The sequence below is a fragment of the Leptodactylus fuscus genome, chromosome 1, assembly GCF_031893055.1.
Source record: "Leptodactylus fuscus isolate aLepFus1 chromosome 1, aLepFus1.hap2, whole genome shotgun sequence".
In the NCBI taxonomy this organism is placed as follows: Eukaryota; Metazoa; Chordata; class Amphibia; order Anura; family Leptodactylidae; genus Leptodactylus; species Leptodactylus fuscus.
This window is the reverse complement of record NC_134265.1, coordinates 7,871,674-7,895,172: the sequence shown is the minus strand read 5'-3', so window position 1 is coordinate 7,895,172 and position 23,499 is coordinate 7,871,674. Positions and strand designations below refer to the sequence as shown.

The 23,499-nt window shown below is 45.7% G+C and overlaps 1 pseudogene; it reads right to left on the bottom strand.

Moving 5' to 3' along the window:
- The window catches only part of LOC142189602 (uncharacterized), a 243,420-nt pseudogene that overhangs the window by 186,780 nt on the left and 33,141 nt on the right, over positions 1–23,499 (bottom strand).

The window sequence follows — 23,499 nt, the reverse complement described above, 5'->3', positions numbered from 1 at the left end:
GAGCTCTGCTACACACGAGATGTGTGTGACAGGAGGAGTAGCTGGAGGGATGGTTGGGAGTAGTGCAGAGCTGCTACACCAGAGATGTAGCAGAGCTGGATGTTAGCAGTCCAATGCAGCAGAGCTGAGTGTGTTAGTCTGCTGCATCAGACTGCTACATCTGCCAGCTCTGCTACATCGGGCCGGGTGCTCAGCTCAACTCTAGAGTAGTTGAGCTGAGTGTGCAGTATCGGATTAACCCCCTTCCCCTCCAGCATTGTCCACTTACCTGCAGCTCCCAGCTCCTCTTCCTGGTCCGGTCCGGTTCTCTGTCCGGTCTTCAGAGCGCCCTGCCCCCCTCTCCCCCAACTAGTATTATAGAGACGGCGGGGCTTAGGAGAGTGTGGGCGGGTCTCCCCGCCTTCTCTATAATACTAGTCGGGGAGAGGGGGCGGGTTCTGGGAGGGGAGACGTCAGTGATGCCCCGCCTACTAAGCCCCGCCTACTAACTGCATCTCTACAATACTAGTCTAGGGAAGCAGGGCGCTCTGAAGAGAACAGAGGACCCCGCCTCCCTAGACTAGTATTGTAGAGATGCAGGGAGTAGGCGGGGCTTAGTGCAGCTGGAGAGTGTGGGTGGGGAGACGTCAGAAGACTCTGAAGATAAGTGGACAGAGGACCGGACCAAGAAGAGCTGGGAGCTGCAGCTATGCTGGTAAGTGGACAATGGTGGGGAGGGGGAGGGTTAATCACTACACAGCGTGGAGTCCAACAATTTTTGGACTACATGCTGTGTAGTGAATAGGATCGTTTTTAAAATCCAATCTCCGAATGATCGGAAATTGGATTTTAAAAACAATCCTGAAATGTCAAAATCGGCTCAACCCTAAGTGCTGGCGATGTAGCAGTGTCCAATGTAGCAGAGCTGGACCTGCTACACACTCAGCGCTGCTGCATCGAATTGCTACATCGGTACAGCTGTGTGTGTAGCAGCTTCAGCTCTGCTTCATCTCGGCATAGGAATGCATTGACCAGCGTTGATTGGCCGAATGCCGTATGGCATTCGGCCAATCAACGCTGGTCAACTCATTCCTATGGGAAAAAGTCAGCTCGTGCATATCGCAAGCTGACAGGGATCCCAACAAGATAGAGCCCCCCCAAAGAGCTGGGTGAGTGACATTCCCCCCTAAATAAAGGTAATCCCGAGCTAACCCTGCCTGTATATCTGTCCCTGTCTCACAGTCACATAGTTCACAGTCCCAAATTAGTCGAATGGTAAATCCACCATTCGTCTAAATTGGAGGTCACCTGATTTCGGCCGCCAATTCCTTTTTCCGATTTTTTTCACTGCCTCCGTTGTCGTAGTTCCTGTCCCACCTGCCCTGCACAGTTATTGGTGCAAAAAACGCGCATGGGAAGGTGGGAGGGGACACGGATTTTTACTGCGTTTGCGGCCTTGTATTCTATTGTAATCGAATATCCCGAACGGCCTGATATTCGATCGATTACAAAAATGTTCCCTCCCCCTGACACAATAGCAAAAAAAAATCCAAATAAATAAAATGAGAACATATATGTATGGAAATATGATGGCTCAAATAGATTTTTTTTATCTATTGGACTTTTTTTTTAAATTGTTAAAACTTAACACAAACTATACAAATTTGGTTTTGCTCTCTAGTGGATGAAGCAGATGGAAGTTTCTTTAGAAGTGAATATTATAGATAGAGATATTACATAGAACAAAGAAACGGAGCTTCGGAGTCTTACGATAGGGCAGAAAAGTCTGACGTATCCCAAAACAAGGGATCTCAAGACAAATTTCTGGCAACCAGGCATCAGAACATCCCCTTAGACTCAATGTCACTGTCATAGGAGAATTAGCAGAATCCTAATTTCTAGAAGGAGATTTGGATATAACATAATGGTAAATTAGTGCCAGGTCTGTCTTGGGCAGCTTATACTTTCTGCACGTCCAGGGTATAAATACAGTGACAGTAGTGAAGCCATACAGTGCGGTTTTGAGTCACCGATCTTCCTCTTCATTGTCTACTGCCCCAACTGTCCTCTACGTTCTGTCAATGATCTAAGGGGCCGTTCACACGGCGTAGCGCGCCGCTCATTTAGACACGTGTCAGAGCGCGGCGCTTCAAAACAGAGGCCATTGATTTCAATGGGTGCCGACATACACGCGCTACACATTGAAATCAATCAGAGGCTTTTTTACCTATTGATTTCAATGGGTAGCGCGTGTATGTCGGCACCCATTGAAATCAATGGCCTCTGTTTTGAAGCGCCGCCCTCTGACACGTGTATACGTGTCTAAATGAACGGCGCGCTGTGCCTTGTGAACGGTCCCTTAGATTTGGACCTTCTGTTATTTTATCTTCCCACTCTCATCTCCAAGACTTTTCTTGAGCTGCACTGGTGCTCTGGAATGTTCTACCCCCAAACAATCACATTAATAGCAAAAACTACAACAGCTTCCATCATACTGTAAAATCACATCTGTTTAGGCGGCCGATCATATGACCTGAGCACATTGTTCTACACCTCCACACTCTTCATTAATTCATTATTAGAAGTTCTCCTTCCTCCTCTGTTCCTCAGATCCTGACCTCCCATTTTGAAGTTACTTAATACAGTGGGGTTATGTAGTGAGATGGCATAATAATGGAAGCGCTTTCCAGTTAATCTAAAGGTCCCTTTAGAGCTTTTTGCCCAAATATTAGCTGATCAGTGACTCTACACTACTCTTATGTCTCAGAGATCCCAGGGATGATCACAGACCCCCACCAGAAGAGGTATCTAGCGGTTCCTTACCGGAGCTCCTACACCGCTACAGCAGCCTAACATGGCGGACGGCGAGCACGCTTCCATCCCCAACAACACTAGACAAGCTGACTCTCATGCTCAGTTCCCTGTTTCTTTCCACTGAACCAAGACAAGGTCTCACCAACAACCAGAACGTCCAGTCACTCATTTGATCTATTCACACTTGAGATTCTCATAGCAGAAATCCCCTGCAAATCTGGCATCAAGGGTTGTATGGAAAATGGAGAACAGACCCCCCATGAGGACATGACTTACCTCAATATTACTGTGCAATGTCCAAATTAATGAGCTCCAGTAACACCAAGAGTCCCAAGATCATCGAATCACCCAGCAAGGACTGTATCTTTAGACTTTATATTATATGACAACACCCTTGTAATACCCTTTGTTATTGAGGTGGCCTGAAAACCTCCAGGCCACCCGCCTTTTAGGACTCCTCAGTATGAGTCTCCTCTTTCTATACATTACACTCCTGATCTCCTGACTCTTTTGTCCTTGGGGATGATGAAGCGATGTGGTTAACTTCACCCCATAAATGTTCATACTGATTGTGTTCCATGTGTAGTTAACGTGATGGCCCTCTGAGACTAGAGGAGGAACTACACCTATCCCTGTATCCTTAACATCACAAACCCCCTGTGGACATTGTTTTCATCCTCGGTAGGGGACACCCCATATCCTCCCAACACCTGATATTTTCAACGATTTTATACAGGGTTTGCATTCAGTGACGTAACTAGGAATGACATAGCCCCGTGGCGAACTTTTGACATGGGCCCCCCCAACCGACGCCGAAGACCTCGACTGACCCCCTCCTCCGCATTCCTGCGCACTCTATTATGTCCCTTAGTCGCCCCTGCACACACTATTATGCCCCTTAGTGGTCCCTGCGCACACTATTATGCCCCTTAGTGGTCCTTGCACACAGTATTATGCCGCTTAGTGGCCCCTGCACACAGTATTATGTCCCATAGTGGCCCCTGCACACACTATTATGCCCCTTAGTGGCCCCTGCACACAGTACTATGTCCCTTAGTGGCCCCTGCACACAGTATTATGCCCCTTAGTGGTCCCTGCACACACTATTATACCTCTTAGTGGTCCTTGCACACAGTACTATGTCCCTTAGTGGCCCCTGCACACAGTATTATGTCCCATAGTGACCCCTGCACACAGTATTATGCCCCTAAGTGGCCCCTGCACACAGTATTATGCCCCTTAGTGACCCCTGCACACAGTATTATGTCCCATAGTGGCCCCTGCACACAGTATTATGTCCCATAGTGGCCCCTGCACACAGTATTATCCCCCATAGTGGCCCCTGCACACAGTATTATGCCCCTTAGTGGCCCCTGCACACAGTATTATGTCCCATAGTGGCCCCTGCACACAATATTATGCCCCTTAGTGGCCCCTGCACACAGTATTATGCCCTTTAGTGGCCCCTGCACACAGTATTATGCCCCTTAGTGGCCCCTGCACACACTATTATGTCCCACTGTGGACACCCAGAGTATAATAATCGGAGACCCGGGGGAATAAAAAGTGCTACATCTGATGTAGCAGAGCCGAGTGTGCACACTCGGCTCTACTACATCTGATGCACACTCGGCTCTGCTACATCTGATGCACACTCGGCTCTGCTACATCTGATGTAGCAGAGCCGAGTGTGCATCAGATGTAGTAGAGCCGAGTGTGCATCAGATGTGTAGTTGAGCAGAACTGGCTCAGCACTGCTAAGTCTCTGTCCTTCTCCTCCTCTTCTTTGTTTCATTGTCCCGTTGGTGTGAATGAAATCTTGCGCATGCGCTGTACACTCAGCCCAAAGCTAAAGCGCCATTTTCTGAAGTTTTTTCCGCACCTGTAAGTAAAGACTAAGGAACCATTATCAGCATTTATCTCCTGCCCATTACATGTATGTTAGTACAACCCCAATTCTAAGGAAGTTGGGACATTGTGTAAGAAACAGAATATGATGATTTACAAATCTTTTTCCACCTATTTTCTATTGAATACACTACAGACACAAGATATTTAATGTTCAAGCGAATAAACTTTATTGTTTCTTTTACAAATATTCACTCATTTTGAATTTGATGCGACACGGTCCAAAAACGACGGGAAAGTGGAGGAATGCTCAATAAACACCTGTTTGGACATTCCAGAGGTGAAGAGGTTAACTGCAAACAGGTGAGTGTCATGATTGGGTATAAAGGGAACCTCCCCGAAAGGCTCAGTCATTCACAAGCAAGGATGGGGCGAGGTTCACCACTTTGTGACCAACTGCGTGAGCAAATAGTCCAACAGTTTAAGAACAACATCTCTCAATGTAGAATTGCAAGGAATTTAGGGATTTCATCATCTACAGGCCATAATATCATCTAAGGATTCAGAGAATCTGGACAAATCTCTGCAAGAAAGCGGCAAGGCCGAAAACCAACACTGAATGCCCATGATCTTCGATCCCTCAGGCAGCACTGCATTAAAAACCGACATCATTCTGTAACAGATATTACCATTACATGAGCTCAAGAACACTTCAGAAAACCATTGTCAGTGAACACAGTTTGTTGCTACGTCTACAAGTGCAAGATAAAGCTCTACCATGCAATGGGAAAGCCGTATATCAACAACACCCAGAAACACCGCCGGCTTCTATAGGCCTGAACTCATCTAAAATGGACTAACAAAAAGAAGAAACATGTCCTGTGGTCTGACCAGTCCACATTTCAAATTGTTTTTGGAAATCATGGATGTCGTGTCCTCCGGGCCAAAGAGGAAATGGACTGTCCGGATTGTTATCAGCGCAAAAGCCAGCATTTCTGATGGTATGGTGGAGATGGGGAGTGTTAGTGCCTGTGGCACATTTCTGATGCTATAGGGGTGTGTTGGTGCCCATGACATAGGTATTTGCACATCTGTGAAGGCACTATTAATGCCGAATGCCACGTACAGGTTTTGCAGTAACTTATGCTGCCATCCAGGCGTCATCTTTTCCAGGGATGTCCCTGCTTATTTCAGCAAGACAATGCCAAGCCCCATTCTTCAGGTGTTACAACAGCGTTGCTTCATAGTAAGAGAGTGCTGGTACTAGACCGGACTGCCTGCAATCCAGACATCTATCCCATATACAATGTGCGGAGAATTAAGAAACGTGAAATACGACAATGGAGACCCCGGACTGTTGCGAAACTGAAGTTGTGCACCAAGCAAAAATGGTAAAGAATTCCATCTACAAAGCTCCAACAATTCATGTCCTCAGTTTTCCAACTTATTGAGTGTTGTTAACAGTAAAGGAGATGTAACACAGCGGTAAACATGACCCGAGCCTAGTCTTCTGTTGCCCCCGTCCAAGCATTTTTGGAACGTATTGCAGATATTGAATTCAAAATCAGTGAATATTAGCAAAAAGCAAATACAGTTAATTTGTTTGAATATTAAATATCTTGTCTTTGTAGTGTATTCTATTGAAAATAGGTTGAAAAGGATTTGTAAATCATCGTATTCTGGTTTTATTTATGTTTTACACAATATCCCAACTTTATTGGAACAGGGGTTGTATTACACTGTGTGGGGTCAACGAGGAGAACATTGTGGTGTGTAAAGACTACAAGGCCATAATAGTGATTGAGGGCTACCTCTGATGATGTCATGACTATGTGATCAGACTCTTGTGTAGGGTGGAGATGTTCTGCATTGTACAGGATAGTGCGGTGTTATAGAGAAGGAGGAAGTTCCTGAGAAGGAGAGGAGAAAACGTGTGAGCAAGAGGGGAACCTGTGGGTGCAGGATATGAGACATAGATATAATAGACTTTATTCCCTTAGATCAGTATACATGGTTTCCTAATAATAAAAAAGTACAGAAAAATCAGTCCCAAGAAACAATATCTGAATGTAATTGAGATGCCATTATAGGTATCCCAGATAAAAAAAATAACCTCAGTCCATTATGAAACAGCAAACAAATTACAGCTCAGCCTTAATTAGAACTTTAAATAGCATTAAACTAAAATAAATGTTTTAACCTAAAAAAACAGTATATGTAAGTTCCTTGCTATTACCTGGATGGGAAAATGACTTAAGGTTGAAAACCACTTACAATCCGCTTCATACCTCTGTGACTTCTCAGATGTTTAACAAGACATGATTTCTGAGTAAAATATTTCCCACATTCTGGGCATGAATATGGCTTCTCTCCTGTGTGAGTTCTCTGATGTTCAACAAGATGTGAATTACTTGTAAAACATTTCCCACATTCTGGGCATGAATATGGCTTCTCTCCTGTGTGAATTCTCAGATGTTTAACAAAACATGAATTACTCGTAAAACATTTCCCACATTCTGGACAAGAATATGGCTTTTCTCCTGTGTGAATTCTCAGATGTTTAACAAAACATGAATTACTCGTAAAACATTTCCCACATTCTGGACAAGAATATGGCTTTTCTCCTGTGTGAATTCTCTGATGTGGAACAACATGTGATTGATAAGAAAAACATTTCCCACATTCCATGCATGAATATGGCTTCTCCCCTGTGTGAGTTCTTAGATGATCAACAAGATTTGATTTTTTCCTAAACCATTTTCCACATTCTGAGCAAAAATATGTCTTCTCTCCTGTGTGAATCTTTTGATGTTGAACAAGATTTGATTTCTTAGTAAAACATTTCTCACATTCTGGGCATGAATATGGCTTCTCCCCTGTGTGAGTTCTCTGATGTGTAACACCTCTTCTACATCTTTCATTTTGTTTAACAGACTGTGATGAATTAAAAGAAAGATCTTTCTCCTGAATGGCTGAGGGTATATTTGGGGTAATGACATGCTCTTCATATGGATATTGTGTGATACCATGATCCTCTGCTGTATAATCTGAAGATATCAGATGTTCCTCTGAGCTCCTGGTACAGTCATCTGAGAAGAAGAAAACTGATATTACAATTATTGAATAACATAACCTTATAAGTATATTCCCCACTGAGCTGCCGCTGCCTGAGACGCTTCAGACTGTGTGAAGAAGTGAAGTCAGTGGCACAGGCAGCAAACGACGGCAGCGCGGCCTACTTCATTAGTATTCACTGTGCTGAGACGGAGGTCAGTGATGGTGACTAGTAATGAAGCGGGGCAGGAGACGCCATCACTGCTCTAGGTCACTGTAGAGGTGAACACAATCCATGGCTGCTTAAATATGGCCACTTATGTGGAATAATACTGTAGGACGCCATAAATCTTACTGTATTACACCCCATACACACAATAGAATCCAAACCACATCTGCTGGATTTCCCAGCCTGAACTCATCGCGGATCTGCTGTCCCAATTTTTCTCTTTACTTTATTGTGATTTTCTTATTGCTTAAACTTTTATAAATTAAAAAAGAAATGTGTCTGTTCTATATAGTGGTGACCCCTCACCTGCAGAGTTGTCTCTTTTGTTTCTTTTGCTTTAACCAGGTGGCCTAGTCTGTCATTTTGTGTGTCATGGTCTGTCTATGGTCTAAGCCGATTATGTTTCCTCTTGTTTTACCTATCTATGACGGTATTATATTTAATGGAATGCATCAAAAGTTACCTTTTGGATTTTGTATCATCAGAAGGAGAGTCCACTATAAATTGTGATGCAACATCCTGTACACCATTACTTAATCCTTGTTACTGGCATGTCTACACCAGTCCACTGCTCTGGCATGGTGTGTGGTAATATGGTATTGCTATGGGTCGAGGAGAGCCGCTCCACACATTTCTTTCCTTAGTACCAAAAGAGAGCGAAGGGAAGATCTCAAATGGATATCGGAAAGTGAGATAATAAAAATGAATGTACTATCTTGCACTACCCAATGAGAAGGGATTCAGATTTCAGAACATTAATATTAACATTGGATAGGCAATTATAAGTGTTCAGTTCTGACATGAGAGTAGGAAAGAAGATAAATAAAAGCGAGAAATCTCTGTAGGTCGTATATTTATGGAGACACCAGGGTGGTTGTGGATGAGAAGTAGCAATGGCTCAAAAGAAGAAAAACACTTATTTTGTGTTCATCCGAACCTAAAGTTTTCTGAAAATTAACTTACGAACGGCTTAGTTCATCTCTACAATCTGATGCATTATATTGGATACAATGAGGGTAAGTTCACACAGAGTTTTTTGGTCAGGATTTTGAGGCCGTATTCGCCTCAAAATCCTGACTAAAAAGACGGCTTCCATTGAAATCAATGGGAGACGCTCAGGAGCTTTTTCCGGGATCCGGCTTGTGAAAAAGAAGCGAGGTGCTGTTTCACCTCGCGATTCGGCCTGAAGACACACCCTCCTCCCGACTAGGCCCTTTCATTGGGCCTAATCCGGAGTGGAGTGTGCGGCTGGATGTCAGTACAGTGCACCGGCTTTCAGTCACGGCTACCCGCCTCCGCCTCAGGTCCCAATCCAAAAAACCCCGTGTGAACTTACCCTAAAGCTCAATTGTTACAGCAGTACTCCGCCCGCATGTTACCAAGCAGTATAGGGGAAAAATAATGGTGAAGTGGGCGCTAGGCAGGGCCCACGAGAAAAGTACAAATATAAAATCATATTATGTAAAGTGCATTACATGGTAATTCTATGGCTCTAAAAACATAATTTCGTTCACAAACGCTACAATATGTCTGGGGTTGGGGGCGGAGGAGGTTTGTGAACAATTAGTCTGCTGAATATGACTCCGAACCACATGGGATGTCAGTTCTGTAGATAATGACCTGATCTTGGAGGCCCTTGCTCCCTTTGTTAAGTGTAAATTAAAATTGAGATTATTAGGAGCAAAACAGTAACAATGCAGTTACGTATTGCAAGTCATATTTATGTATGAGATAACCAAGATGATTGTCTATAAAATGATGGGAGACTCACATTCCAAGTTGTGGTGAACGGTGAGATCTGGAGCCTGAAAGTCACAAGGTCAGAACATTGTTACCCTTCTGCCCCTAAGTGTATCTGTTAGGAAGTGATGGGGCAGAGGTTGGATGAGGGTGAACAGGATGGCTCAGACAGATCACCAGTACAAAAGATGGTTCACGATTGTACATAAAGTTATAGCCGTCGCTGAATGAAGAGAATCAGTGCCCCTTCTGTGCTTTATATAGTGGTGACTCCTCACCTGGGCGGGTCCCTGTAGGAATGTCCTCCTCACACTCCTCATCACCACTCACATAGGGCTCTTCCTGTATTCTCATAGATATAGCATTAATGTCGCTCACATCTTTATCCTGATGGAAAATCTGGGAAACAAATAATGTAAAAGTCACCGGACAAATGGGGAAGTCACAGAGAATGTTCTAGATCATTAATCCGCATGAAGATGAAAGATGTCCTGACAGTAGCTGCAGGTCTGTGAGAAGCCGGATAAACATATTAGATGGCGGCTCAATGACACCGCCCATGTATATAACCATATAATACTGCTGGATACAACAAGACTGACCACAAGGACTTCACAGCCCGTCTACACATCATAGGGAATATCTCCATCTACCTGATCATCATCCTGTGGAAGAAGAGGACTGGGACATCTCTCCGGTGTTGTCCTCTTACTGGATCTACCTGTAGGAAACACAGACAGGGACTGAATTCATTCTGTACATACAAATAATGGAAGTCCATGTGTATATAGTCATGTCTATTACCTGCTGATGTGAGGGGCTGCTGGTCCTCCATCATCACCTCCTTGTACAGATCCTTGTGTCCTTCTAAATACTCCCACTCCTCCATGGAGAAATAGACAGCGACATCCTGACACCTTATAGGAACCTGACAACACAATGATACAGTCATCACCCCGACCCCTCCAGTTACTGTATAATGTCCCAGCATTCCCAGCAGTGTCACCTCTCCAGTCAGCAGCTCCAGCATCTTGTGGGTGAGTTCTAGGATCTTCTGTCCATTGATCTCCTCCTGTATCAGGGGGTGAGGTGGAAGCCCCGGGATTGGGCTCAGGGTTCCTCCATATCCTTCATACACAGGAGCCTGACAGCGCCCACTAGAGGTCTTCTTCACTACTGTGTAATCCTGGATATGGGGAGACACATTAATAAATCTCACTACATACATGTCCAGAGTCCATCACCTCTCCAGTCATATCATCTGTTATTACTATAGATAATAATGATGTCATGATGACATCATCAGAATCTCTCACCTCTCCAGTAAGCTGGTAGATGATCTCTAGGGTGAGATTTAATAGACTTTCCGCCATCTTGTTCCTGTCTCTTTCCATCCTTGATGGATCAATCAGGAATATTCTCTTATATAGAAGATCCTGAGAGGATTCTATATTGTAGGAACCTGAATGGAGAGAAGATGAGACAATGTAATCACTACACGGAATCCCATGGAATAAATAGAAGAGTTGAGTCCCATTATTATCACCACCTCCTACTTCTGACGTCGGCAGCGTGTAGATCAGGAAGGAAGTGACTTGTTGTGGGCCGGCTTGGTGGGTATATAAGGTGTGTGATAGGCTGAACAGAATCTCATTGGGAGTTTTTTGTTTTTTTTAATGTAGATTGTTAGCCCCTTATAGGGATCACAATGTACATTTTTTTCCTAATAGTATATCTTTGTGGAATGGGAGGAAATCCACGCAAACACGGGAAGAACATACAAATTCCTTACAGATGTTGTTCCTGGCAGGATTCGAACCCAGGACTCCAGCACTGCAAGGCTGTAGTGCTAACCTCTGAGCCACCGTGTTGCCTCTCTCATTGGGAGTATTTGACCAGCCTCAAGCGTACTGGCTGAGGGGTGTTTGGTGCTGCCCGGGGTGTTGCAACACAAATTGGATCTGGAAGAACCAAAACCTGATGCCGAACAGCCCAGGAGGCTCCAGCAGCTCTAGTAGAATGAGCCGTGCTACCTACTAAGGAGGGGAAGAAACCCTCAAGAAGGTGAGGAAGAGGCCAAAGATACGGAGCTGACACTTGTACAGATGACACTGACTTTCCCTGCAGCTTCAGTCACAACAAGTGATGGTTCGTCCATCGATCTCTTGGAACAGCCACAACTGTCACAGATAGATCTCCCACATGTCTGTCTGGACTACAATCTACTGGCCATAGAGGTGAAGACACTCGGCCCCTGATATTACCAGCACACTGGAACTAACTGTACAGTCCTCCCTGACCCTGACAGAAGAGGAAGTATTACAGCCTAGTACGCAACGTGCAACAACAAGTGACTAATGCAGAGGAGAAAGTGGCCAACGGGAATCTGTAGGTTTGTGACTTACTGAAATGAGCAGAATCTTACATGATGGTATAGAGGACGTAGAGAATGGGCCCCGCTGTAGGGACATGAGAGGAATGAGTGTCCCGGAGAATGTTCCATCCAGAGATCTAACACCGATACAGGGGCTTGTAAAAGTCTTCAGCCCCCAATAGCAATACTTTGGCTACAATTCCAGCTACAAGTCTTTTGGGCTCGGTCTCTACCAGCTTTGCACATCTAGAGATGAGATTTCTGCCCCTTCTTCTTCTTTGCAGCCAGATTGGATGGAGCGTCTGTGAACAGCAATTTTCATGTCTTGCCACAGATGCTCAATGAGATTTAGGTCTGGACTTTGACTGGGCCGTTCTAAGAGCGGAATATTCTGTGAACGAAACCATTCACTGGAGCTCGGGCTGGAGGTTTAGGGTCATTGCTGGAAGGGGAATCTCCTGCCCAGTCTCAGGTCTATTGTAACCTCCAACAGGACCACGAGGAGGACATTATAGTGTGTGGGGGCCACAAGGAGGGCATTATAGTGTGTGGGGGCTACGAGGAGGACATTATAGTGTGTGGGGCCACGAGGAGGACGTTATAGTGTGGGGGGGCCACAAGGAGGACATTATAGTGTGTGGGGGCCACGAGGAGGACATTATAGTGTGTGGGGGCCACGAGGAGGACATTATAGTTTGTGGGGGCCACGAGGAGGACATTATAGTGTGTGGGGGCCACAAGGAGGACATTATAGTGTGTGGGGGCCACAGGGAGGACATTATAGTGTGTGGGAGCCACAGGGAGGACATTATAGTGTGTGGGTGCCACGAGGAGGACAATATAGTGTGTGGGGGCCACGAGGAGGATGACTGAATGTATGAGAAGGGCTGGGAGCGAGCACTTACCTCCTCGGGTACAGCATCCGTCTGCTCACAGGACCTGTGATGATGTCATAGGTGTGGGAGCAGTCAAGGAGTCACATGATCAGGTCCTGCTGTTATCGCTTCATCTGTGCAGAAGATACATCCCAGACTTCACATCTGCAGAGGAGAAGAGGAAACTCTACTGGGAGAAGAAGAGGCCACTGTGGAGATCGCTGCCCAATATCTGTCCAGCTGCCACCAAACAAGAGGAAAATGAGACGCATGGACTATTAACCCCCCCTCCCCTAAGCCGCCCCCATCACCTGTCTACCCCATACTCACCGACACCTACACGCCCCAAACAAGAACGAGGACACTCAAACCCCCAACCCACGGACCCCGTACCCACCCCCCTCCACCACCCCCAACCTACTTTGCTTTGGCAACAACAAACATCTTATTCTTTGGTAACGCTAATAAAGCACTTTTGTATTTGTACTAAATCCTAGTGAGCTAAAGGACCTGTGATGATGTCACCGTGTGGGAGGAGTCAGAGAATCACTTGACCAGATATTAGAGGTCTCTGTAGAGCTGTCTGTGTGTGACGTGTATGTCGCGGAGCCGTCTGTGTGTGACTTGTACGTAGCCGAGCTGTCTGTGTGTGACGTGTATGTAGCGGAGCCGTCTGTGTGTGACTTTTTACGTAGCCGAGTTGTCTGCGTGTGACGTTTAGGAAATAATTATGAAGGAAATAAGTATGTGACCCTTGCTGATTTTGCACGTTTTTCCTCTGACAAAGACATGAACAGTCTATAATTTTAAGGGTAGATTAATTTGCATTTTGCAGAGAGAAATATGTATTTGATCCCTCTGGCAAACAAGACTTAATACTTGGTGGTAAAACCCTTGTTGGCGCGCTCAGCAGTCAGAGGTTTTAGTACTTGATGATGAGGGTTGCGCACATGTCAGACATGTCAGGAGGTATTTTGGTCCACTGCTCTTTGCAGATCATCTCTAAACCATTAGGAATTTGAGGCTGTCGCTTGTCAACTCGGATCTTCAGCTCCCTCCATAAGTTTTCTATGGGATGAAGGTGTGGAGACTGGCTGGGTCACTCCAAGGCCTAAGGGTGAATTCACACTGAGTAAACGCTAGCTTATTCTGAACGTAAAACACGTTCAGAATAAGCGGCGTCTAAAGCAGCTCCATTCATTTCTATGGGAGCGGGGATACGAGCGCTCCCCATAGAAATGAATGGGCTGCTTCTTTCACTCCGTGCAGTCCCATTGAAGTGAATGGGAAGTGCCGGCGTGTACGCTCCGGCATGAGCAGAGCTTGCCGTATACGCCGGCACTCCCCATTCACTTCAATGGGACTGCACGGAGTGAAAGAAGCAGCCCATTCATTTCTATGGGGAGCGCTCGTATCCCCGCTCCCATAGAAATGAATGGAGCTGCTTTAGACGCCGCTTATTCTGAACGTGTTTTACGTTCAGAATAAGCTAGCGTTTACTCAGTATGAATTCACCCTAAATGTGCTATTTTTTGAGACACTCCATTGTTCCAGCATTTCTCTTCCTCCAAAAACGAAGAGTTGAGATAATGCGAAAGAGCTCAATTTTTGTCTCATCCGACCACAAAAATTATTTAGGCCTCGCAGTTCTTAAACAATCTTCATCCAAGCTTTCTGCTGGAATTGGTGGCTGTAAGATATTCTAAGTAGTGAGATCATAGGAGAACATTCTGGAAAGGAACATAGTAACTAGGCCCCGTGTAATATGTCAGTGATACAAGTGCAGTATATACATATATACAATGAGGAGACAACTAATTAGTTTTAGTAAATGTGCGGCTTCAGGGTCGGACTGGGGTGTCTAGGGCCCACCAGTGGAATTGTTTCTAGGGGCCCACCGCCAGGACCCTGCAGATCAGCGGTACCGAGACAGGGTGGTTAAAGGTTATAACATGTTGGGAGCCATGCTACTCACGCACTATACCATGTGCAGTACATATACCTACTGCTACAGCCTGTATGGCAAGTGAACAGCATGGCTCCTAGAAATATTACCATTACCCCTAGCTGAAGTGTCCTGGAAAAAGCTGATCTGCAGAGGTCCAGGCTGTTGTATCATCGCATATGTAATATTGATGGCCTATCCTAAGGACAGACCATCAATATTAGAAGCATGGCTAAATCCCCGTGTGAACTTAGACTTATACCTATAGGGAAACTGCAGGTGTTTCTGCAGATATAAGTGACATGCTGCGATTTCCAAAACCGCAACAGTTTTGGAAATTGCAGTGTGTCTGCCATGTGTGTTTTTCTGCAATGTGTGGATGGGATTGCACTCACTATATACCTACACACTCAGGCCTGGTTCACATCTGCGTTCAGTAATCCATTCGGGGAGTCTGCATGGGGACCCTCCCAAACAGACTACCGAACGCATTAGCAAGTGGTATGCAGTGAAAGCACACATAGACTATAATGGGGTCCATGTGCTTTCTGTGCAGTGTCCGCAAAGAACATGCGGACAGAAAAGTACTTCACAATCTACTTTCCTGTCCACATGACTCGTGCGGACACCGCGTGGAAAGCACACGGACCCTATTATAGTCTATGGGGTCCGCATACTTTCACTGCACACCGCTTGCTAATGCGTTTGATAATCCGTTCGGGGGGGGGGGGGGGTTTCCCATGCAGACTCCCCAAACAGATCACCGAACGCAGATGTGAACCAGGCCTTATACATATATCATATATACACACATATATACAATACTATAGCACATATACATTTATATACATTCATATACCATATATAAGTCATATATACTTGTATGAATACTATATATACACACATATATATACATACACATTATTATAGCATACTGTATATACTCACACATACCTGTATACAAACATACAGTAGTCACACAGTATACAAGTCACATACTTTACACAAATGTACACATGCATACATATTAAACATACAGATTTTACAAAAAGAATTTACTCACCTATTCCAGCAGTAGCAAACTCAGCAGACGACTCCTGTCTTCCCCACACGCTGCTATGTAAGAGCATTCAGTGTGAGGAGGAGGGGGGAGGGGGAGAGAGGAAGTGAGACCTCACAGGAGAGCAGCAAAGCAGCGGCAGGTAAGTGAAGGGAGAGGCCGTTAGCTGAGGCTGAAGCTGCACATGCTATACAGCTTCAGCATCAGCTAATAGGGGCCCCGTGTGTGGAGACAGATGCATTGGCCAGGTACCCGGTTGGGGGCCCCTGGCCATCCCGATCGGGCCCCGACCAATGCATCTGCATTGTTAAAATGAAAACTTTAAGTCGGGGCCCACCGGGGGATTCCCCGGTGCTCCGGCGGGCCAGTCCGACCCCGTGCCGCTTTGTCTTTAATTAGTAGAGATGAGCGAGCAGTAAAATGTTCGAGGTTCGATATTCGTTTACAATAGCTGCTCAATATTCGACTATTCGAACGAATATCGAACCTCATTATAATCTATGGGAGAAAATGCTTCGCTACAGGGGATCCCACCATTCAACTCAGGAGAGTCACCAAGTCCACTATCACACCCCAGGAAATGATGCCAACACCCTGGAAAGCAACTGGGACACCAGGGGAAGCATGTCTGGGGGCATCAAGTACCTTTATTATGTCGGGATCCCCTGTCAGCTTGCGGTATGCAAGCAGTTTCCATTTTTGTCCGATTTTAGACTCCGCCTCCTCTGGCAGAACCAGCGTTGATTGGCCGAATGCTGTACACTGGCCAATCAACGCTGGTCAATGCATTCCTATGGCGAGATAAAACAGAGCTAGCCGTGCGGTTAGTTCGGCTACTCCGGACACCGGAGATGAAGCAGAGCTCAGCTCTGCTACACCCAACCATCCCTCCAACTATTCCTCCTGTCACACACATCTCTGGTGTAACAGAGCTCAGCACACACTCAGCTCTGCTACATCTCTACACTCTGTTGTAGAGATGTAGCAGAGCTGAGTGTGTGCTGAGCTCTGCTACACACGAGATGTGTGTGACAGGAGGAGTAGCTGGAGGGATGGTTGGGAGTAGTGCAGAGCTGCTACACCAGAGATGTAGCAGAGCTGGATGTTAGCAGTCCAATGCAGCAGAGCTGAGTGTGTTAGTCTGCTGCATCAGACTGCTACATCTGCCAGCTCTGCTACATCGGGCCGGGTGCTCAGCTCAACTCTAGAGTAGTTGAGCTGAGTGTGCAGTATCGGATTAACCCCCTTCCCCTCCAGCATTGTCCACTTACCTGCAGCTCCCAGCTCCTCTTCCTGGTCCGGTCCGGTTCTCTGTCCGGTCTTCAGAGCGCCCTGCCCCCCTCTCCCCCAACTAGTATTATAGAGACGGCGGGGCTTAGGAGAGTGTGGGCGGGTCTCCCCGCCTTCTCTATAATACTAGTCGGGGAGAGGGGGCGGGTTCTGGGAGGGGAGACGTCAGTGATGCCCCGCCTACTAAGCCCCGCCTACTAACTGCATCTCTACAATACTAGTCTAGGGAAGCAGGGCGCTCTGAAGAGAACAGAGGACCCCGCCTCCCTAGACTAGTATTGTAGAGATGCAGGGAGTAGGCGGGGCTTAGTGCAGCTGGAGAGTGTGGGTGGGGAGACGTCAGAAGACTCTGAAGATAAGTGGACAGAGGACCGGACCAAGAAGAGCTGGGAGCTGCAGCTATGCTGGTAAGTGGACAATGGTGGGGAGGGGGAGGGTTAATCACTACACAGCGTGGAGTCCAACAATTTTTGGACTACATGCTGTGTAGTGAATAGGATCGTTTTTAAAATCCAATCTCCGAATGATCGGAAATTGGATTTTAAAAACAATCCTGAAATGTCAAAATCGGCTCAACCCTAAGTGCTGGCGATGTAGCAGTGTCCAATGTAGCAGAGCTGGACCTGCTACACACTCAGCGCTGCTGCATCGAATTGCTACATCGGTACAGCTGTGTGTGTAGCAGCTTCAGCTCTGCTTCATCTCGGCATAGGAATGCATTGACCAGCGTTGATTGGCCGAATGCCGTATGGCATTCGGCCAATCAACGCTGGTCAACTCATTCCTATGGGAAAAAGTCAGCTCGTGCATATCGCAAGCTGACAGGGATCCCAACAAGATAGAGCCCCCCCAAAGAGCTGGGTGAGTGACATTCCCCCCTAAATAAAGGTAATCCCGAGCTAACCCTGCCTGTATATCTGTCCCTGTCTCACAGTCACATAGTTCACAGTCCCAAATTAGTCGAATGGTAAATCCACCATTCGTCTAAATTGGAGGTCACCTGATTTCGGCCGCCAATTCCTTTTTCCGATTTTTTTCACTGCCTCCGTTGTCGTAGTTCCTGTCCCACCTGCCCTGCACAGTTATTGGTGCAAAAAACGCGCATGGGAAGGTGGGAGGGGACACGGATTTTTACTGCGTTTGCGGCCTTGTATTCTATTGTAATCGAATATCCCGAACGGCCTGATATTCGATCGATTACAAAAATGTTCCCTCCCCCTGACACAATAGCAAAAAAAAATCCAAATAAATAAAATGAGAACATATATGTATGGAAATATGATGGCTCAAATAGATTTTTTTTATCTATTGGACTTTTTTTTTAAATTGTTAAAACTTAACACAAACTATACAAATTTGGTTTTGCTCTCTAGTGGATGAAGCAGATGGAAGTTTCTTTAGAAGTGAATATTATAGATAGAGATATTACATAGAACAAAGAAACGGAGCTTCGGAGTCTTACGATAGGGCAGAAAAGTCTGACGTATCCCAAAACAAGGGATCTCAAGACAAATTTCTGGCAACCAGGCATCAGAACATCCCCTTAGACTCAATGTCACTGTCATAGGAGAATTAGCAGAATCCTAATTTCTAGAAGGAGATTTGGATATAACATAATGGTAAATTAGTGCCAGGTCTGTCTTGGGCAGCTTATACTTTCTGCACGTCCAGGGTATAAATACAGTGACAGTAGTGAAGCCATACAGTGCGGTTTTGAGTCACCGATCTTCCTCTTCATTGTCTACTGCCCCAACTGTCCTCTACGTTCTGTCAATGATCTAAGGGGCCGTTCACACGGCGTAGCGCGCCGCTCATTTAGACACGTGTCAGAGCGCGGCGCTTCAAAACAGAGGCCATTGATTTCAATGGGTGCCGACATACACGCGCTACACATTGAAATCAATCAGAGGCTTTTTTACCTATTGATTTCAATGGGTAGCGCGTGTATGTCGGCACCCATTGAAATCAATGGCCTCTGTTTTGAAGCGCCGCCCTCTGACACGTGTATACGTGTCTAAATGAACGGCGCGCTGTGCCTTGTGAACGGTCCCTTAGATTTGGACCTTCTGTTATTTTATCTTCCCACTCTCATCTCCAAGACTTTTCTTGAGCTGCACTGGTGCTCTGGAATGTTCTACCCCCAAACAATCACATTAATAGCAAAAACTACAACAGCTTCCATCATACTGTAAAATCACATCTGTTTAGGCGGCCGATCATATGACCTGAGCACATTGTTCTACACCTCCACACTCTTCATTAATTCATTATTAGAAGTTCTCCTTCCTCCTCTGTTCCTCAGATCCTGACCTCCCATTTTGAAGTTACTTAATACAGTGGGGTTATGTAGTGAGATGGCATAATAATGGAAGCGCTTTCCAGTTAATCTAAAGGTCCCTTTAGAGCTTTTTGCCCAAATATTAGCTGATCAGTGACTCTACACTACTCTTATGTCTCAGAGATCCCAGGGATGATCACAGACCCCCACCAGAAGAGGTATCTAGCGGTTCCTTACCGGAGCTCCTACACCGCTACAGCAGCCTAACATGGCGGACGGCGAGCACGCTTCCATCCCCAACAACACTAGACAAGCTGACTCTCATGCTCAGTTCCCTGTTTCTTTCCACTGAACCAAGACAAGGTCTCACCAACAACCAGAACGTCCAGTCACTCATTTGATCTATTCACACTTGAGATTCTCATAGCAGAAATCCCCTGCAAATCTGGCATCAAGGGTTGTATGGAAAATGGAGAACAGACCCCCCATGAGGACATGACTTACCTCAATATTACTGTGCAATGTCCAAATTAATGAGCTCCAGTAACACCAAGAGTCCCAAGATCATCGAATCACCCAGCAAGGACTGTATCTTTAGACTTTATATTATATGACAACACCCTTGTAATACCCTTTGTTATTGAGGTGGCCTGAAAACCTCCAGGCCACCCGCCTTTTAGGACTCCTCAGTATGAGTCTCCTCTTTCTATACATTACACTCCTGATCTCCTGACTCTTTTGTCCTTGGGGATGATGAAGCGATGTGGTTAACTTCACCCCATAAATGTTCATACTGATTGTGTTCCATGTGTAGTTAACGTGATGGCCCTCTGAGACTAGAGGAGGAACTACACCTATCCCTGTATCCTTAACATCACAAACCCCCTGTGGACATTGTTTTCATCCTCGGTAGGGGACACCCCATATCCTCCCAACACCTGATATTTTCAACGATTTTATACAGGGTTTGCATTCAGTGACGTAACTAGGAATGACAGAGCCCCGTGGCGAACTTTTGACATGGGCCCCCCCAACCGACGCCGAAGACCTCGACTGACCCCCTCCTCCGCATTCCTGCGCACTCTATTATGTCCCTTAGTCGCCCCTGCACACACTATTATGCCCCTTAGTGGTCCCTGCGCACACTATTATGCCCCTTAGTGGTCCTTGCACACAGTATTATGCCGCTTAGTGGCCCCTGCACACAGTATTATGTCCCATAGTGGCCCCTGCACACACTATTATGCCCCTTAGTGGCCCCTGCACACAGTACTATGTCCCTTAGTGGCCCCTGCACACAGTATTATGCCCCTTAGTGGTCCTTGCACACAGTACTATGTTCCTTAGTGGCCCCTGCACACAGTATTATGTCCCATAGTGACCCCTGCACACAGTATTATGCCCCTAAGTGGCCCCTGCACACAGTATTATGCCCCTTAGTGACCCCTGCACACAGTATTATGTCCCATAGTGGCCCCTGCACACAGTATTATGTCCCATAGTGGCCCCTGCACACAGTATTATCCCCCATAGTGGCCCCTGCACACAGTATTATGCCCCTTAGTGGCCCCTGCACACAGTATTATGTCCCATAGTGGCCCCTGCACACAATATTATGCCCCTTAGTGGCCCCTGCACACAGTATTATGCCCTTTAGTGGCCCCTGCACACAGTATTATGCCCCTTAGTGGCCCCTGCACACACTATTATGTCCCACTGTGGACACCCAGAGTATAATAATCGGAGACCCGGGGGAATAAAAAGTGCTACATCTGATGTAGCAGAGCCGAGTGTGCACACTCGGCTCTACTACATCTGATGCACACTCGGCTCTGCTACATCTGATGCACACTCGGCTCTGCTACATCTGATGTAGCAGAGCCGAGTGTGCATCAGATGTAGTAGAGCCGAGTGTGCATCAGATGTGTAGTTGAGCAGAACTGGCTCAGCACTGCTAAGTCTCTGTCCTTCTCCTCCTCTTCTTTGTTTCATTGTCCCGTTGGTGTGAATGAAATCTTGCGCATGCGCTGTACACTCAGCCCAAAGCTAAAGCGCCATTTTCTGAAGTTTTTTCCGCACCTGTAAGTAAAGACTAAGGAACCATTATCAGCATTTATCTCCTGCCCATTACATGTATGTTAGTACAACCCCAATTCTAAGGAAGTTGGGACATTGTGTAAGAAACAGAATACGATGATTTACAAATCTTTTTCCACCTATTTTCTATTGAATACACTACAGACACAAGATATTTAATGTTCAAGCGAATAAACTTTATTGTTTCTTTTACAAATATTCACTCATTTTGAATTTGATGCGACACGGTCCAAAAACGACGGGAAAGTGGAGGAATGCTCAATAAACACCTGTTTGGACATTCCAGAGGTGAAGAGGTTAACTGCAAACAGGTGAGTGTCATGATTGGGTATAAAGGGAACCTCCCCGAAAGGCTCAGTCATTCACAAGCAAGGATGGGGCGAGGTTCACCACTTTGTGACCAACTGCGTGAGCAAATAGTCCAACAGTTTAAGAACAACATCTCTCAATGTAGAATTGCAAGGAATTTAGGGATTTCATCATCTACAGGCCATAATATCATCTAAGGATTCAGAGAATCTGGACAAATCTCTGCAAGAAAGCGGCAAGGCCGAAAACCAACACTGAATGCCCGTGACCTTCGATCCCTCAGGCAGCACTGCATTAAAAACCGACATCATTCTGTAACAGATATTACCATTACATGAGCTCAAGAACACTTCAGAAAACCATTGTCAGTGAACACAGTTTGTTGCTACGTCTACAAGTGCAAGATAAAGCTCTACCATGCAATGGGAAAGCCGTATATCAACAACACCCAGAAACACCGCCGGCTTCTATAGGCCTGAACTCATCTAAAATGGACTAACAAAAAGAAGAAACATGTCCTGTGGTCTGACCAGTCCACATTTCAAATTGTTTTTGGAAATCATGGATGTCGTGTCCTCCGGGCCAAAGAGGAAATGGACTGTCCGGATTGTTATCAGCGCAAAAGCCAGCATTTCTGATGGTATGGTGGAGATGGGGAGTGTTAGTGCCTGTGGCACATTTCTGATGCTATAGGGGTGTGTTGGTGCCCATGACATAGGTATTTGCACATCTGTGAAGGCACTATTAATGCCGAATGCCACGTACAGGTTTTGCAGTAACTTATGCTGCCATCCAGGCGTCATCTTTTCCAGGGATGTCCCTGCTTATTTCAGCAAGACAATGCCAAGCCCCATTCTTCAGGTGTTACAACAGCGTTGCTTCATAGTAAGAGAGTGCTGGTACTAGACCGGACTGCCTGCAATCCAGACATCTATCCCATATACAATGTGCGGAGAATTAAGAAACGTGAAATACGACAATGGAGACCCCGGACTGTTGCGAAACTGAAGTTGTGCACCAAGCAAAAATGGTAAAGAATTCCATCTACAAAGCTCCAACAATTCATGTCCTCAGTTTTCCAACTTATTGAGTGTTGTTAACAGTAAAGGAGATGTAACACAGCGGTAAACATGACCCGAGCCTAGTCTTCTGTTGCCCCCGTCCAAGCATTTTTGGAACGTATTGCAGATATTGAATTCAAAATCAGTGAATATTAGCAAAAAGCAAATACAGTTAATTTGTTTGAATATTAAATATCTTGTCTTTGTAGTGTATTCTATTGAAAATAGGTTGAAAAGGATTTGTAAATCATCGTATTCTGGTTTTATTTATGTTTTACACAATATCCCAACTTTATTGGAACAGGGGTTGTATTACACTGTGTGGGGTCAACGAGGAGAACATTGTGGTGTGTAAAGACTACAAGGCCATAATAGTGATTGAGGGCTACCTCTGATGATGTCATGACTATGTGATCAGACTCTTGTGTAGGGTGGAGATGTTCTGCATTGTACAGGATAGTGCGGTGTTATAGAGAAGGAGGAAGTTCCTGAGAAGGAGAGGAGAAAACGTGTGAGCAAGAGGGGAACCTGTGGGTGCAGGATATG